Here is a 12,831-nt window from a genome sequence, read left to right as displayed (position 1 = left end):
AAACGGGGTGCAAGACAGCCGTGTCTCAATGCCCGAGGAGGGCTCAGCACCACGGCCCCAGGGGAGTTTGCTGCTCGCATTTCCCACCCTGGGGAATCCCTCCCGCACCAGGCATCCCGGCAGGGTCACACGCGGGTCATCCGGGAGCCACCTCCGCTTGTCCCCCCCTGCTCCCGCCGTGCCGCTCGTCACATCACGCAGCGGCTCACTGCACCACTCCTTCTTGCAGGGCTGCTGCGGGATGGAGAGGCTGATGAATAAATCAATCCCCCTCGGTGCTGAGGCTGCAAAACTTGGATGCGAGCAGAGGAGCAGCGCCGGGGCTGGCGGCCTGACGGCCGGGGTGGCACCCCTTGTGCATTCCCCCCGTGCAGCCGCCGCAGACAGAGCTGCTGCAGCCAAGCGGGCAGCTCCGATTGCCTTCTCGACATGTTTTATTTATCAAAGCGCTCAATGTGCAGCTCTCTCCCGCTGTCCCACATTTCCCCCAGATTCTCCCGCCTGGAAATGGGAGCAGCGGTTCGCAGAGGAGCCGTGGGGTGCTGCTGGCTCCTCCTGGGCTCGGGGAGCAGCGGCCTCTTCGCCTCCCCGCCGTGGGCATCCGCTGGCCCTGCCACACGGCTGTCACCCAGCTGCCACCGTGCCGAGCACAGGGGTGCCTTGCTGCGAGCGGAAGGACAGCGCTGTGCCAGTGGCCTTTCCCGAGCCCAGGGAGCGCTTTCAAAGAGCAGCCAGGCTTTTGGTCCTCCTCCCGTGCTTTGCCAAGAGCAGCGGCGTCCCAGGCGGATGCCAGGCGCTGCAGGAGGCTGCTGCCATGCCTCCGTGAATGGCAGAGGCTGGCTTTGACCTGGTCCTGGCCAAGCTGGCCGCTGTCACTGGACCATCCTGGCTGCTGCTCGCTTTCCTCCATCGCCTCCAGCTGCCTGTGCCCGAGGAGCAGGGGAGGGAGCTGCAGGGTGCGTTTCTGCTGCCTCGCTGCTAATAAATAACCCCAGTAATGAGTTGGGCTCTGGCGGGCGGGCAGGTAGTGGCAATAATCCCCCAATTAAGTGGATGAGGCAGGCAGTTAAGTGCAGAAAACCCACAAATAAACAAGAAGGAGAATAACATAGGAGCAGGGAGGAGCTGGTGTCTGGGTGCCTCAGCCTTTCCCCCGGCAGTGCCAGGAGCACTCTGGGAAGTGTAGTTCTGCCTTCATCCTCTGCCGGCATCCTCCTCTGCAGGGACGGAAATCCCTAATTTTCATCTCGTTCCTCCGGTTGCACCAAGCTGGGCGCCCCATGGAACACCCGGACAGTCAGCCCTGGGGATGTGGAGCAGGACAGGAAGGTAGCACAGGGGAGCCTGTGTGCACAGAGCATCCCTGCCGAGATGGGAGCCCACAGGGCTCGGGGAGAGGAAGCCCTGCCAAGCAGAGAATCCTTGGAGCTGCCTCCATGCCACCAGTGTGGAAACTGAGGGATGGAGAGGCTGCAGCTGCGGGATGGCTGCTTTGCCTTTTTACCCCTGCCATGCACGTGTGAGCATCCCTACCCTGGAGCTTCCTCCGGGTGGGAATAAGGCTTGGAGAGCTGGACAGAGGGTGCACTGTGGAGGATGGAGCTGTGCAGGGGCCATGCTGGATGCTGGCACGGCACAGGCTTCCTCCTGGAGCCCCAGACGGACACAGAAACCTCAGGGAGAGCAAATGCCTCCCCGGCTCTATCGATCGCGGCCGCGGGCTGTGCGTGCCTCATGCTGGACTCGCAGCCATGATCAATACTTGTTTTTCTCCCCAGCCTTCACCTCGCTAATGGGAGCCACCAGCCCTGCCACCAGCCCAGAGCTGCCAGCAGGAGATGGCCCTGGGTGAGCTGGATTTGGACCCACTCCTCCTTTGCATTCTTAGGGTGAGAGTCCCCAGGAGCTGCGGCGCTGTCCCAGCCTGGGGCTTTGCCACCAGGCACTGGTGAGCTGCTGGCTGCCAAGGCCACAGGGACAGCGGACGCTGGTCCCCAGCTGGCACTGGGATAGCTGCGATTAGTCATAAGCAAACATTTTGGAGCAAAGGTGCGAGGGCTTGTGGCGTGCTGGGGGTTTGCTCCCTGCAGGGACACGTTTCACCCTTCTCGGCAGCCGGCGGTGCCGCGCAGGGGCAGCGCAGGAGGTGCTCAGCTCCACAGCCCTGCCTGTGCCACTGCAGGTGCCTGGGAGGATGTTCCCACCGTGCGTGGGTGGAAGAGGGAAGTCCGTGGTGCCAGGGGCCAGGCTGCAGTGCCAGGGGACACGGTCCCATTCTGCCTGGTGGCAGGGCTGCTGATGGTGGCGCCACGGGGGTTTTTCCTGTGCTGGCAGCAGAGGGGGGACTCATGAGAGGCATAATAATAATCCCCACGTGAAGTATAAGAAAAGAATCTATTTCAGTATTGCCTCCTCCGCCTGGTGAGCCCACAGCCAGGCCTCTATCAGGAAAGGGAATGCAGATAAATCAGCCATTCTCCTTAGGAGGATGAGCTTATACCCCTCATGTGGCACCAAACCTTGGTGGGAAAAGGTGCTGGTTCCTGGTGAATGCTGGGGCTCAGCTCATCACAGACACAGATACAGATACAGATACAGACACAGATACAGATACAGATACAGATACAGCCTGCCCACAGCCCCAAACATTGGGCAGGAAGTGCCTGGCATCAACTCAGCTGCCTGGATCCCTGTGATGAATTTCCCAGAGAGAGCAGCAATTCCTGGAAATTTTCTTCTCTGTGTCTGTGCACACAGTATCTGGGAGCTGAACTCCTTCAGTGGAGAAGGGAAAAAAAAAAAAGACCAAAAGGAAATTGAAGAGATTGGGGTTTTGATGCGTTTTCCTTTGAACGCAGGGGCTTGCAGAGCTGGGTGGTGACGGGTGAGGGGCTGTAGGATGGAGCATGCACACTTTACATCATACGCATTTGGGAAAGCCAAGCCAGCCTGCATGTGCCCTCTGTCCTGTTTTGGAGGGCAGGAGCTGCCCTGCATGGCAGACTGCAGGAGATTGATGTGTTTTTGAAGGCAAACCAGAGTTTTTGCCCTGAATCGGTGTGGGCGCCTGCTCCGAATGCTAAGCAGCTCCTTGGAAAGCAGTTTCAAAGAACAAAGGGGAGCAGGATGGGGGAGCAGAGCAGTCAGCCCCCTCCTATGGCCCCTGGAGACTGCACTGTCTCTTCCCAAAAGTCTCAACAGATAATCAAACTCATAGGAAAACCCCCCAAGAAGTCTGGCCCGTGGTTCGGGGGGTCTGGCTGGTGGAATCCCCCATCAAGAGGTCACAGCCTGTTTTGTGGTGGCCAAGATCCACTCCTGGAGGATCATTCTGGGGGGGGCTGTGGATTTATTTTGGAGGCAGCTGCCACTGGTGGGACCTGCTGTGCTGGTGGGGCAGGAAGCAGAGGAGTGCACGGGACCTGTCCCAGGGGTGTCACCAGCTGGAGCCCTCCCTCATGGCTGCTCCCCCCAGCCACCCCAAAACTCCCACAGCGTCAGGACCATCCCAAGTGCCCTTGCTGGGGTGGCACACGAGCACGTCCTGCGCCCCCAAACTGCTACCCCATGCCCGGGGGGCTTTCGGGGCAGAGGGTTGGGATGTGCACAGTCAGCCCCGAAGTGCTCTCTCCACAGATCCTCCCACCTGCCTCTGCCAACTAATGGAGGTGATTTTCACCTCCTTTCATCTGGAAAACCGCCGGCAAAACTCATCTAACAACTTCCCTGGCAGCAGGAGCGTTGAAGAGGTTTCTCTCTCACATTCGCAGCAGGTGATTGTCCGTGCTGCTCAGAGGAGCATCGCTCTGGCTCGGGATGCAGAGCAGCACTTGGGAACCCCTGTGACCCCAGCCCACACTCAGCGGGGCTCTGGGACATGCAGCGGGGGCAGACATCACCCCCCCTCGGCATTGCTTCTCCTCCATCCTCCCTTGTGCCTGCCCTGTGAGAGGCGAGGGGTGATGCAAAAATAGCCAGCATGATTCCCAGACAGAAAACATCCCAGGGATGATGTGAAGAAGGGCAAAGAGTTCAGGATAGGGGATCCCCATGGATCCCCCTGTACTGTGCCTGAGCACGACCTCTCCTGGTGGTGGAGACGCCTGGAGACACCTGTGTCTGGGGATGGCAGCATCATCACAGTGAGGTGGATGCTGATATGGGATCTTCAGGAGCTGCTGTAATCTCATTCCAGGAGCAAATCACATTCCCAGCAGCAAAGGACATGCTAGGTCTTAATAAAAATGGTAATTCCCAGCAGATTGAGTTGGGAACAGGGAAGGTGGCTGTTGCTTCCCCTTTCAAGCCTTCTCCAGTGCCCATGGGGAGCGTGGTGGTGCTGGAGGAGGCAGAGGGCTGCGCTGAAGGATGAAGGATTTGGAAAGTAGGAGCAAGAGGTTTCTGCAAAACCCCAGCTCCTCACATCCTCTGAGATCCGGCCTCAGGTCCTTGTCTGCCTAATCCCTGCCCTGATGCTCACCCGAGCTGCCCAGCCATGAAAGCCAGAATTGTTTGTTTGCAGTTTCCTAGGAGAGAAATCACGTTAAAAAAAATTAATTACACACCTGAAAACAAAATCTGGCTGCTCAAGTGCACATCAGGGATAAATGGTGTGCTCCAAATTAGACAATTTACAGCTTGGGTAAGTAATGAAGGAACCCAGCCAGGCGTGAAAGCAGAGGGGGAGAGTAACCCTGGGGGAATGCGGGGTTCTTTTCTCCCTGCTCCCCTTGTCCCCCATCCCCTTCATCCCTCTGACCTCCTTTTCATTGCTGCTTGCTGAGAACCCCCCATTTACTCAGCACTGCTGGCTGGAGCAGGTCCTTGTGGCCCAACCTCGGGAGTTCAGCAGGGATTTTGGATGAGTATGAGCCCTTTTAGAGCTTGGAGATGGGAACAGCCCCAGAGAACGGGGCAGGTAATGGAGCAGGAGGATGTTCTGTGCATCCCAGGGAGTGAAGGGCCGCATGGGACATCTCCCCCTGTGGCATCCCAGCAAGCAGAGGTGCTCAGCATGGGGGTCCCTCGCTGCACCCCGACCCCCCTGGCACCCCCCAGCCCACGCTGGCCTCTGCAGTGCTCGCTGTGCGCTGCGTGGGCGGGCTGGCAGCGCACAGCCGAGGAACGGGCAGCAATCCAGGCTTGCTGGCGAGAAGAAAATCATTTCTTTGCCTTATTTTTCCCTTTACAGTGTCCCAGCCCAGCCTGTGAGTGTGGGGATTTAAAGGGGCTGTGTCCCAGGGCCATCACGCCGTGTCAGTGGCAGTGGGGGTGGTTGATGTGGCTGGATCCCTGAGCTGAGCTCCGCGAGTGGGCTGCTGGCTGTGGGTGCTTCCTGCCTTGCCTGCAGCAAGGAACCACCCATGGGGACTTTTGCTGCCCCGGGGCAAAGTCAAAGTGTGGGCAGCACCCGTGATGGGTGAGGAGATGCCCTGTGCCTCTCACACTGCCCAGGGGGAAGCCCGGAGCACTGCAGCATCCCAGGGACCCATAGGAGTCGAGCCCCTTCTCCACCCACGCCCCTCTCTGTCCCCCGTGGGCTGCCCACCAGCGCTGGCAAGGGGCAGGATCCTGCCAGGCTCCCCAGCCTGCCATGTGCTGGTGCGTGGGGATGGGAGCAGCCTCCCTTCTCCCCTCTCTGCTCCACTCCCACCTCGGCTCGGAAACCAGCCAGCTAATGATGTGAGCTGCGGAGCAGATGGGGGACCTGCCGCTCCCCTCCCCGGCAGCGGATTAGGCATGCAAATGGCTGTGAGGAGACGCGGAGCCTCCCGGCCTGGATCCTCGCCACCCCCACGGCACGGATGGCGTTTCCATCCGCAGCCCCCAGGCCCCCACTCGCAGCACCCCCGGCCTGGCCTGGAGCCACATGTGGAGGGCAAGCACGGCCGGACAGACGGACACGGGTTGTGTAGGGCCCGTGCAGCCCTGCCTGCGTGCGGGATGGCCGCTCCTTGACCTGGGAATGTCGCCGTGTCCCGGTGCGATAGCGGCAGCGGAGGAGCTGCGTTGGCCGCACGGTGTCCCCGCCGCCTCCCTCGCTCCTCCCGCGCACCAGCGGTGCTGCCGTGCCCCGTTCGGGGCAGATGCCGCGCACAGAGGTGGCAGCAGCGCTGGGACAGTGGCCCAGATGCAGCAGTTGCCCAGCTGTGCTGACTTCAGGGATGAAGCCCCAGCAGCAGGGATGCTCTGGGATGCCGGCAAAGCTGCTCCTGCCCTGGGCAGCACCAAGAGGCGTCAGTTCAGCTCCTGCGACGCCCGTGACCGCTTCTCAGCCCAAGAAATGCTGTGAAATGGGAGCTGGCAGAAGCAGGACAGTCTGACTCAGTCCTACTCCACCTCCAAAACCTGAGAAGAGCTGGAAGGTGCAGGGAGGTTTGGGGCTTCATGATGCCCAACATAACCACGTGCCCTGGGGCGACTGAAGCGGCCCCGGTGGAGACGAGTTCAGCCGGGAGTGAGAGCAGAAAGGACAGCCCTGCTCAGCCCAGCCCTGCAGCTGTAAAACCGGCTCCAAGAGGACACAAAATCTGCCCTTCCCGACATGGGGATGAGACTGTCTGCACCTGCAGCATCACTGCCTCAGACCCTCGGTGCCACTGCAGCAACGCCGTTATCTCGGATGCCTGGGAGCGGCAAGGAGATTAATATTCATCACAAGGGAGCGGAGCATATGGAATATGAATAATGCTAATTGTGTCTGTATAGATTTAGTGTAAGAAGCTTCCATGCATTAAGGAGGGAGGGAATTAGTTCTCTGAACCGTTTCAGACTCATTTCTGGCAAAGGAGTGCCTGCCTGCCCGCAGGTTGGGAGAAGGGGTGAGGATAAAACTTGAGTCCCGTGCCTGAGTGAGGGAGAGGCTCGGGATGCAGGGGAGCACAGGCACCCTGTGCCTCCCAAAACCCAGAGCGATGGAGCAAACTCAGTCACTGCAGATGCCAAGGAGGAAAAGGGGCTGCCTGTAGGCCTGTGAGCCGCACAGCCATGGGCTGCTGCAGCCAGAGGCACCCCCAGGTGCCAGCCCCGGAGGTGACTGTAAGCCTTCTGTGCCTGGGCTGCTTTTCCATGTGTGTGGCCCCACTGGGCTTGGGTTCCTGGGCCAAGAGTAGTGCAGGGCTGGCACCACTCCTGCCCTAGGTGAGTTTATCTGCCCCCAGGTGCATGGCAGGCAGGGAGCTGGCAGGAGGCAGTGCCCTGTGCACTGTGGGTTGGACTGGTAACGAGGTGCTGGGGGCCAGAAAACTTCATCCCTTAAACATTCATCCCATTTGCCTTCTGGGGACGAGGGCTGGTGCCCCGTTTTAATCGAATCAGCTCATGGCTTTAATGAGGTGAAGAGGAGAAGGCTCATTTGCTCAGCCAGGCAGGGAGAGCAGGCCAGGCACTGCAGGTCCAGGGCTTTGGCAGAGCCCCCCCAGGCCCTGGCGAGTGTGTTCCCTCCTCATGTGGCATGGGCTGACTTGTGGCAGTGTCACCTTAGTCATGGGGGACTGGTAGGAACAGCAGGATCAGGCTCCCCTCCCTGCAGCTGAGCTTCCCCCTGTGCCCCAGCACTGCAGAGGGGTTCAGGCTGGACACCCCTCTTCTGCTGTGCTCCCCAGAGGTGGCCCTGTGGCAGCAGAGAGCTCAGGAAGGGCTGGGGTCATCCCTCTCCTGCAGACTGGAGCTGATCTGGGAGATTTGGCAGCCTCAGGAGAGGATGGAAAACACCTGGGGTCCAGCTGCTCCCTGAGATGCCTTCTGGCATCCCTGCAGCTGCAGTGGGAGGATGCTCCATGCCTTTCCCCACGCTCTCCAGGGCCAGCAGCCGCAATTGTCTCAGGCTTGACCATTGCCCTCTTCCTCCCCTCTCCTCCCATCCCTGAGAACGTGATTCCTCTTCCTGCACTTTGATCTCTCCAATTTTTAGCTCGTTCTGGCTGCTTTATAGGCACTAATCCCTCTGCAGGCACTGGGGAGAATCCACCTACACTCCATGCAGCCTTAAGTCTTATTGTGTAAACAAAATCTCAAACACGAAATCCCTAATCCTTAATGGTTGGAGCCTCGGATACCTGCTCCCCCGTGTCCTGCCCGATGGAGGCTGCAAGAGGGGGAAGGTCTCTGCCATGTTTGCTCCCATCCTCAACCTCAGCACAGATTAAACATCTGTACGTGCGCTTTTAACCTTGTTTTGTTTTTTTTTTTTTCCTTTCTTCCTGCCTGTTCACACTGGTGAGCCACCCTGGCCCCCTCCCTGCTCCACTGCATTTGTTCAGCTTAGGGGATCAAACTGGGTGACATTTGGAGTTGGGATATTTAAAATGCAAATTTCCCCCGGATAGATGAGTGGAATTTGCTCCCTCTTATGAAGGGAATCTCTGGGGAGAGCCGAGCACTACGGCCAGCCTGCTCTGAATGCAAAATGCAGCCGGGGGAATCCCTGCCTCCCCCCAGCCTGGCACTTGTGGGCAAACACTGGTGTAATAACCACCCTCATGGCCACGGAGGTATCCAGATTTCCCCCAAACACAGTGAGAGGCAGGAGCTGCAGGGCTGGCAGAGAAACCTGCGGTGTTTCTGGATTACAGCCAGGGAGGGAGAAATCTCGGTGGCCGCTGGTGTAATCCCAGAATTGATGTTTTTTTTCCCTCTGCACCCGGGGTGCTGCTGATGTATTTGTCTCTCCCTCCCAGCTGAGAAATTAAAGCTTTCACCACTTTTCTTGCTGCAGAGGAACAAATGTGCGTCTGAGAGGGAGATTTACACTTTGCTTTCCTTTCTGGAAATGGAGCGTGATTTTCCAGTGACTGCAGATGCTGGGCCCGTCCTGACGCCTTGAGAGGAGCTGCTGGGTGAGGACAAAGATCCCCCCACCCATCCACCCCCCCTGCCTGCTTCAGCAAACCAGGAGGGTTTCCACCCCAGAGGGTGTGAATGAGAGGGCTGCAGTCCTGTGTTTCCCCCTCTGCACTCACATAACTCCTTGTGCCTCCCTCTCTCCTCCCCTGCTCCGTGCAGGCTCCAGGCTGGGCTGATTCACCTCCTGGCATGGCTGCACTCAGAACCTGCTAAAAACCCCCACGAAGGGAGAAGTGCAGCATCTTTAGGGAAAAATCACTCGATTTGCTGCCAACCCTATCCAGGATGAGACTGCAGGCACCAGACTGCACTCGGGGGGCACGGGGGTGTGGAAATTACAGCAGGAGAGGAGCAACCCCGGGTTGGGAAGCCCTGGGAGGGCTGGGGGGAGTTCACCTGGAGCCATTCATGTGCATCAGCTCCATCCCTGCCTGCCCAAATCCCCCACTCACACAGCAACAACTTAAAGCAAAGGGAAAAGCCATGAAGCAGCAGAAGTTCAGGCAGCTCTTTGAGCTGGTCCTGGGCTCCTGCAGTGACTGGGGGCTTCCCACAAACCGTGATGCACCAAGGAATATCTGGAACGTCATAAATACACTCTGGGAATGAAGGGAAAGGGATTTGAATTTCAACTTTGATGCATAATGTGCTTTCTTTAAAAAAAAAACCCCAAACTAGCAGCCTTCTTGGCAGGGACCAGACAACTTCACACTGAATCTCCTGCAGGAGCATGTTGCCAGTTGCAGAGATAAAACCTCAATGAAACACAATTAGTTTCCACTTGGATTAGCCAAACTCTGGTCTCTCCTCCCACCCAGACACCCCGGCAGCGGGATGGGGAGCGCTCGGTGCCAGCCTCCTGTGTCCCCAGCCCTGCCGGGAGCGGGACAGCTCTGCCCCGGGGGGAGGATAACTCTCTTTTCACGGCTAAGGGGAACTGACAAGTGATGAATACACGAAAGCCGGAGCGCTGCAGGGCAGCTCCTGCCATCTCACCGAGGACGGGCGGCTCATCACGGCTGGTTTGCTGCGGTTCTCTGAGGTTTGGAGCCTGGTGGGGAGCCTGGGGCAGGGTCTCCATTTTATCCCCTATGGTCCAGGGGTTGGGGCATGGCACTGCTGCCTCCTTACCCGGCTCAGTCCCGAAGGAGGGAGGAGCACTCAGAGGGGACATGCTGGCGGCAAAGGTTGCTGAGGGAATTTTTTCTTTAAGCAGGAATTTCTGGAATATTGTATTTATTTTTCTTAAGGCTTATAAGCTGGGAGGTTCTCTAGTCTTGGAGCTTTAGGTTTAAGCATCACTCATGGTGGCAGTGTCTCGCCCCTGTTTGCCCCCGACTCCTTGGTGTCACTCTGAGCCCAGACGTGTGTCAGGCTCACTTGTGCTGCAATTTTGGAGCAGGCTCACACCTTCAGGCTGGGTCACGGCGCCCCAGTGCCAGGCTGGCAGGAACAGATCATGGGGGAGGAAGGAAAAACAGCCCGGAGCCATCCCTGGGACAGGAGCACTCCCCGGGCCCTGCGGGTTTTGCCCTGCTGGAGGCAGCTGACAGAGGGACCAAGAGCTGCTGGCAGGGCTCTGAGGGGAAATCAGCCTGTTAATTAAGAGCTTAATTACCCAATAACGAAAGGTGGACTTAGCTCAGCCTTGAAGCAGGCCAAGCGAGTGAAGTGTCCTCGGGGAGGGCCGGAGGAGGTGAGCCGAGGGCAGGCTTTGCCTTCTGCCGTATTTGGGAATATTTGTGAGATCCGTACATGGAGAGAACAGAATCCTGCAGCCCCCTCAGTATCTCTGTCCCTGCCTTCTCCAAGGCTCCAGTGGGAGGACAGGGGTGGGCATCACTTGTCCCCCCACCAGTACAATGTCCCCCAGGCAAGGGGGGGACTGCGGGGTGGGCATTCCTGCTGGTGGAGGAGGGAGGGGAGTTTGCGAGCTGCAAAGGGAGAAGAATTTCCTTGGCTTGGTGTGTTTTGCTGCAGAAAGGCGGTTTCAGCTCCAAGGGTAAGGGAAATGAAACAGAAAAATGCTTCCCATTAAGCAAAAGGGATGGAGAGCCCTGCAGAACAGTGCTGTCTGCAGGGGCTGCTCGCTCCGCATCTGCAGCCCGCGCCCGCAGGGGGCCGTGCTAGGGCACAGGGACACGGGGACAGCCACGTCCAGCCCCACGGATGGCAGGCAGTGCCCGGGGACAGGGCAGGTGCTGCTCTCCACACAGATGCCTCTGGTTCTCTGGGCAGCTCCCATGGGGAGATGGGGATGTCCCAGCCCAAAGTGTGGACTGAGGTGGGTCTAAGGAGCTGCTGGAGGGTGTTTGGCCAATGCCCACAGCCTGTCCTGAGGGTCTCCTGACTGCTGGGACATGGGCAGTGCCAGCACATCCTCTTATCCTGCCTGCAGCCTCATGGATCCAGAGAGCAGCCCCAGCAGAGATCCCAAACCCAGCAGGCACCCCTTGCCCAGGGCACGGCTGCAGTTCCTCATCAGGGGATGTTCTTCCCCTTTGCTCTTAGATTTTTTATTAAAAGCCTGAACAGACCTAGCAGTTTTGTGGCAGGAAGAACAACATTCATTCTGGAGCTTTCCCAAGTAATTCGTCCCCTAAGAAATTAATTATCAGCACCGGGGCCGTGTTTAATCAGCTTCAGTCCCTGTGCTCGGGGTCAGAGGGTGCTGCTGCCTCCGGGTTCCTGCCGGCAGGGAGGGGATCGGCTGCTCTCCGTGGGATGGGAATTGTGAGCAAGGAGAGCAGATCCCTCCGGGAGGCCCTGACAGCTGTGCAAACACCCCCGGGGAGCAGCACCTGCCAGCTACGCCCAGGGTGGGTGAGTGAGGGGCAGCCCAGGTGCTGAGAGCGGCTCTGACGCTCACACAGAAGTTCCAGGTGCTCATTGGGTTGGGAGCAGGAATAGAGCTCTGGAAATGGGGCTCTGTGACCCCCATCCTGCGCCGAGGACAGCTAACCCATGCAGGGAGTGCACACACATGTGGGTGAAGCTGTGTGGCACACGGGAAGGTGGATGTGACAGTGTGTCTGCGTGCTGGGGGACGCAGGGACACCTGTTCCGGCAGAGCTGCCTCTGGCAGCTGTTTCCCTGACAAATGGTGTTTGGTTTGGGGGAAGAGCCTTAATGAAAGTGCTGGTGGCTGCAGGAGCGGGGAGGGAGCGCCTGCCTGAAGGACGCTCTGGGGAGGAAGGAGAAGGAAAGGACAGAAGGACGCTGGACGCGTCCCCACCCTGGCGATGACCAGATGGCTCCTTGCAGACCCACACCTCGCTGCCTGGCCAGGGGCACCCAGATCTCCACGGCCAGCTCTGCCTGGTGGGGTTTTGGGCCTCCAGGAGAAGGTGTGTTACGGGTGGGGGAGAGCTGAGGGTGCGCTTTTTGGAGGTGGGGCTGATGAGGGGTTTGGGGACCTCTGGGGCTGTCGAACCGCAGAAGCTGGAGGTCGCTCGATGTGGGGACGTGTTTCTGTCATACTTGTGCCCTCTAGTGGCTTTGTCCTCTCTCTCTGGTCCCTTGGCCACCATCCCAGTGACACCACCATGCTCCTGGTCTCGTGGCCACCATCCTGCGGGGGCCGGGGTCTGCCTGTGCCTCTGGCACTGCCAGCCTCGGCGTTCTTGGCAGTGGGGAAATGCTGGGCAAGAAAGGTTTAGCTGAGGCCAGGAAGGCACCTGATGATGCCTTCCCCATGGCCATCTTCTTCACGCTGGAAGGGAGTGCTTGTCCTTGCTTTCAAGATGCTTCATCATGGAAATGTAATTTTTAGATTAGTGGGGAGGAAATGGGTTCCATAACCTTTCCAGAGGCGTGATTCCCCAGCCAAAACTGTTGGGTGAGTGACCCCAAAATGTATTTTATTACAGAAAATCCAATCTTGAGATTTCTAACACAAAGTTTCTCATTTTCCACTGCTCGGGGCTGTTCTCTACCTTTCTGTTTCCTCTGTGTTTAATCACATGACAGCCTGAAAAAAAACCCCAA

The sequence above is a fragment of the Motacilla alba genome, chromosome 13 (genome assembly GCF_015832195.1).
Source record: "Motacilla alba alba isolate MOTALB_02 chromosome 13, Motacilla_alba_V1.0_pri, whole genome shotgun sequence".
Classification (NCBI taxonomy): domain Eukaryota; kingdom Metazoa; phylum Chordata; class Aves; order Passeriformes; family Motacillidae; genus Motacilla; species Motacilla alba.
The sequence above is the reverse complement of the archived record's forward strand: the minus strand, read 5'-3'. Positions refer to the sequence as shown.